Source organism: Trichechus manatus, unplaced genomic scaffold (genome assembly GCF_000243295.1).
Source record: "Trichechus manatus latirostris isolate Lorelei unplaced genomic scaffold, TriManLat1.0 scaffold00364, whole genome shotgun sequence".
NCBI lineage: Eukaryota > Metazoa > Chordata > Mammalia > Sirenia > Trichechidae > Trichechus > Trichechus manatus.
In genome coordinates, this window is record NW_004444300.1 from 338,774 (window position 1) to 344,834 (window position 6,061).

The 6,061-nt window shown below is 37.2% G+C and overlaps 2 pseudogenes; both read left to right on the plus strand.

Moving 5' to 3' along the window:
• LOC101355673 (olfactory receptor 4F6-like) overlaps positions 1-4,090 on the plus strand; it is a 27,916-nt pseudogene extending 23,826 nt beyond the window's left edge.
• Positions 4,091-4,115: 25 nt separating this feature from the next.
• LOC101355935 (sorcin pseudogene) lies at positions 4,116-4,711 on the plus strand (annotated as a pseudogene).
• Positions 4,712-6,061: the final 1,350 nt, after the last annotated feature.

The window sequence follows — 6,061 nt, forward strand, 5'->3', positions numbered from 1 at the left end:
CTCAAGCTGAAAGAACTGAAGAAAAAATTCAAGTCTAGAGTTGCAATACTGAAATATTCTATGGGCAAAATATTGAAAGACACAGGAAGCATCAAAAGAAGATGGAAATAATACACAGTCACTGTGCCAAAAAGAATTGGTCGACATTCAAACATTTCAGGAGGTAGCATATGATCAAGAACTGATGGTATTGAAAAGGAAGAAATCCAAGCTGCACTGAAGGCATTAGCAAAAAACAAGGCTTCAGGAATTGACAGAATACCAATTGAGATGTTTCAATAAACAGAAGCAATGCTGGAAGTGCTCACTCATCTATGCCAAGAAATTTGGAAAACAGCTACCTGGCCAACCTACTGGAAGAGATCCATATTTGTGCCCACTCCAAAGAGAGGTTATGCAACGGATTGCAGAAATTATCAAACAATATCATTAATATCAAGCTCAAGTTAAATTTTGTTGAATATAATTCAAAAACAGTTGCAGCGGTACTTCAACAGAGAACTGCCAGAATTCAAGCTGGATTCAGAAGAGGACATAGAAGGAGGGAAATCATTGCTGATGTCAGAAGAATCTTGGGTGAGAGCAGAGAATACCATGAAGATGATTATTTGTGTTTGATTGACTCTGCAAAGGCATTCAACCGTGTGGATCATAACAAATTATGGATAACTTTACGAAGAATGTGAATTCCAGAACATTTAATTGTGCTCATGTGGAACTTGTACGTAGACCAAGAGGCAGTTGTTCCAACAGAATAAAGGGATACTGTGTGGTTTAAAATCAGGAAAGGTGTGTGTCAGGGTTATATCCTTTCACCATATTTATTCAATCTGTATATTGAGCAAATAATCCCAGAAGCCAGACTGTATGAGGAAGAACACATCATCAGGAATGGAGAAAGACTCATTAACAATATGCAATATGCAGGTGACACACCCTTGCTTGCAGAAAGAGAAGACTTGAAGCATTTACTGATGAAGATCAAAGACTACAACCTTCTGTATGGATTACACCTCAACATAAAGATAACGAAAATCCTCACAACCAGGCCAATAAGCATCATCACAATAAATGGAGAAAAGATTTAAGTTGTCAAGAATTTCATTTTACTTGGATCCACAATCAATGCCCATGGAAGTGGCAGTCAAGAAATCAAATGATATATTGCATTGGGCAAATCTACTGCAAAAGACCTCTTTAAATTTTAAAAAGCCAGCGTGTCACCTTGAGGACTAAGGTTCACCTGATGCAAGCCTTGGTATTTTGAATAGCCACACATGCATGTGAAACTTGGACAGTGAGTAAGGAAGACTGAAGAAGAATTGATGCCTTTGAATTATGGTGTTGGTAAAGAATATTGAATATACGATGGACTGCCAGAAGAATGAACAAATCTGTCTTGGAAGAAGTACAGCCAGAATGCTCCATAGAAGCGAGGATGACAGGACTTCATCTCATGTACTTTGGGCCTGTTATCAGGAGGGACCAGTCACTGGAGAAGGACATCATGCTTGGTAAAGCAGAGGGTCAACAAAAAAGAGGAAGACCCTCAACAAGATGGATTGAGACAGTGGCAGCAACAATGGGCTCAAACATAGCAAGGACTGTGAGGATGGCACGGGACACTGGGGCAGTGTTTCATTCGGTTTTACAAAGGGTGGCTATGAGTCAGAACCAACTCCACAGCACCTAACAACAGCAACAATAGAACTATGGAACTGGTGCCAAAAAGAAATGGTCCATGTCTATCTACCTCTTACAGGTGTATTCCACTCCTCTATAAATCACACAGTATTCTTTTCCCTTTCCTTGCCCCCCCTTTCTTTCCTGTTGCTTTCCTTACATTTCCTTTTAAGCATTTTTTATTTTAAAATTACCTGAAATATAATTAACTAAAGTAATTTTCTTGAGATGTCGATGTGTTTACTTACAGATCTAGAACATGTACACACAAGGAGCATATCATATAAGACATACTTATATGTAATCAATTTTTTTCACTTAATAACTTACAGTAGACACGTAACAAATCTAAATTTGCATAATAATGACCACATTGTTTTCTATGAATCTTAATTTTGCCCTTTATGAATTATTTATTGATTTTATCATAACTATCTATTATATCTATACATCTATTTATGTATATACATCTATTTATGTATATACATCTATATGTAGATATCTGTGTCTATCAGATCATAAGATTTGAGAAAATCAATAAATAATGCAAAAAGGGAAAAATTACATAGATACAGCTAATTATTAGATAAATACATCTCTCTTAAATGTACTTCTAATTTTTCATTTTAGATTGTATCATGAATGGATTTCAATACATTATAGACTTCTTCAACCTTTCTCCTTACATACAATGGAAATAACATACGCTGTCTTAAAAAGTTGGTGGTAACAATTTTATTCATCTTCAGACAGCATTTTTGTACCTTAAGTTTCAAATATTTGAAGACTAGTTATCATGACTTTTAGCTTTATGAATTTCTGGGGGCCAGTAGTTTTTACATGCTCTTAGTGAATGTTGATTACTTTGTTTCAGTGAACACACATTATTTCTCTGTTTCATGTTTGAATTACAAAAGTCACTAATGCTAGAACAGAGCTCTCAAAAGCACCAAAACTCTTTCAATCCTAGCAAAGTACTGAAAAGTTCTCTTTCTGAGTCTTCCGATACTCTTTCTTTGGGGTATAGAGTTTCATTTGATTTAAAATGAGTCTTAATTCTCCAACATGTGACTGGTTGGAATTATAAGTATTAGAAAATATCAGAATAATAAACCTACTCTATGTATGATAAATGCCTGAGATTTTTCAGGTGTGAAGTAAAACATGATTGGAGAGTATGTGCTCTAAGAGTATATGCTGACAAATATGACTAAGAGGATGAACATTCCAAGTATGACTGACCAATAAGCATGGTAAAGAAGCACAACTGCCAGGAGAAAGTTATGTAATATAAGCCTCTTTGCCCTCTAATTCCTCCTCACCACCTGACATATTTCCATGTGTGTTCTTTCCTTGTCTCTCTTTTCTACCTTTGGATTATCTCATTTCTACTATTCATTTATCTTCCTTTCACCTTCCCTCTCTATGTGTTTTCTAAGTTCACATTTCAGCTCTTGTCACATATTCCACATAAAACCATTGATGAGCAAAGATTTAGTGTCTGTATCTCTAAATTCTTGCTTACTTTCTGCCTTCAGGATACTTTAGCTTCTCTACTGATTGACGCACTGGATGAAGGAAATGACTCTGTGGTATCTGAATTCATATTGATTGGACTTTCAATTTCATGGGAGATGCATCTTTTCCTCTTTTGGTTCTTCTCTGTGTTCTATGTGGGAATTATCCTGGGAAACCTCTTCACTGTGTTCACAGTAATTATTGACTCTCATTTACACTCCCCCATGCACTTCCTACTGGCCAACTTCTCTCTTCTTTATCTGGGTCTTTCCTCTACCACAGTCCCCAAAATGATCTCTGACCTTTTTGCTGAGTATAACATACAGATATTTTTTAATTCATGTCATGGATGAAGTTGAGATGGTGCTACTCATAGCCATGACATATGACAGATACACTGCAATCTGTAAGCCTCTGCACTACCTGACTATCATGAGCCCCAAAATGTGTGTTTCCTTTGTAAGGGTTGCCTGGATTCTGGGAATAATCCATGCTGTATCTCAGTTTGTTTTCGTCATAATTTGTCTTTTTGTGGCCGAAATAGCATAGATAGTTTTAATTGTGATTTTTCTCAGGCCATGAAACTTGCTTGTGTAGACACTTACAAGCTAGAGTTTGTAATAATTGCTAATAGAAGGCTTATATCCATGGCCACCTTCTTCTTTTTAATCATATCCTGTATCTTCATTTTCCTTACCATTTGGAAATGTTCTTTTGGGGACATATCCAAAGCATTTCTCATGTTGTCAATTCATATCACTATGGTGATTTTGTTTTTTATGACACATATGTTTATGTATGGCCTTTCCCTATAACATCATTGGATAAGCATTTATTTGTTGTTGACTTCACTATCATTCTGGTCTTGAATCCTTCCATCTATACTTAAGAAACAAAAACATGAGGTCAGCACCATGGCCTACCTGAGACACCCTAACGCCAGTAGCAGCTTCTACCCAGGTGGGTATGGAGGGGCTCCTGGAGGGCCTGAGTTTCCCAGATGAACTCAGGATCCTCTTCATGGTTACTTTGCTCCTGTAGCCATGCAGGATAGGCAAATAGATGCTGATGAGTTGCAGAGATGTCTGACACACTAAGGGATTGCCAGAGGATACAAACCTTTTAACCCAGAGACTTGTCAGCTTGTCATCTCAATGCTGGATAGAGACATGTCTGGCACAATGGGTTTCAATGAATTTAAAGAATGCTGGGCTGTACTGAATGGCTGGAGACAGCATTTCATCAGCTTTGACAGCGATAGAAGTGGAACACTGGGTCCTCAAGAATTACAGAAGGCCCTGACGACTATAGGATTTAGGTTGAGTCCTCAGGCCTTGAATTCAATTGCAAAAAGGTACAGCATTAATGGAAAGAACACCTTTGATGACTACATTGCCTGCTGCATCAAACTGAGGGCTCTCACAGACAACTTTCGAAGATGGATACTGGTCAGCAAGGTGTTGTAAACTTCCAGTATGATGATTTCATTCAATGTGTCCTGAGACTTTAAATCAAGAGGAAGCTATATGAAAGTAATCAACATTCCTTCTTGGGTTCTCTGCTCCTACTCTACCTTCAGTACAGTGTGTAAATTTACATTGCCACTTAGACTTAACAGCTTGTACAGATTTATTACTTTATGTACAGCTGAAGTTTTCTCTTTAGTTTTGATAATAAATTCTTTGGAATTTTAATAATATATGATCTGGACTATTACACCATTTAGAACTTCCATGAACCATTGTCAGTCATGCCTTATTTTCTTGCTAACCCACTGTTGTGCAAATTTAAATATGCAAATGATTAAGGTGAATTATATATTTTTCATTCTAAGATACTAAAAATTTTACTCAGATACTAAAACCAGCTGTTGTCTTCTCCCAGGCTTCTACATGGTATTGAAAGTTTTAATGCATGGAGTATTCCCATGTACGTGATTTAGTCGCCCTTGGATGTAAAAAGAACAGGTTTAAGGCTTACAGACGTTTTGACAGCTATGAGTAGAATCTACTCAATGGCAATGGGTTTGGTTTTGGTTGTATGAATGGACAAGGAATTTGAGTGATTAATTTCTGCCTCTTTAAAGCCTAGTGAATAATTTGAATGGTAAATACTATCTGTCACCAAGTCCTCTTTGTCATCTTCCATGTAAAACTTTGTTAAATATACTTAAAAATTCCTGTACAATATGAGCTTTATTGTTGTTGTTGTTGTTAGGTGCTGTCAAGTCAGTTCCGACTCATAACAACCCTGTGTACAACAGAATGAAGCATGGCCTGGTCCTGTGTGGTCCTCATGATCTTTGTTATGCTTGAGCCCATTGTTGCAACCACTGTGTCAATCCATCTCCTTGAGGATCTTCCTCTTTTTCACTGATCCTCTACTTTACCAAGCATGATGTCCTTTTCCAGGGACTGGTTCCTCCTAATAACATGTCCAAAGTATGTGAGACGAAGTCTCACCACCCTCACTTCTAAGTAGCGTTCTGGCTGTGCTTCTTCCAAGAGATTTGTTCATTCTTTTGACAGTCCATGTATATTCAATATTCTTTGTCAACACTGTAATTCAAAGGTATCAATTCTTCTTTGGTCTTCCATATTCATTGCCTAGCTTTTGCATGCATATGAGGTGACTGAAAACACCTTGGCTTGGGTCAGGCACACCTTAGTCTTCAAAGTGACATCTTTGCTTTTTAACAGTTTAAAGAGGTCTTTTGAAGCAGATTTGCCCAGTGCAATATGTCTTTTGATTTCTTGACTGCTACTTCTACGGATGTTGATTGTGGATCCAAGTAAAATGAAATCCTTGACAATTTCAGTCTTTTCTCTGTTTATCATGATGTTGCTTATTGGTCCAGTTG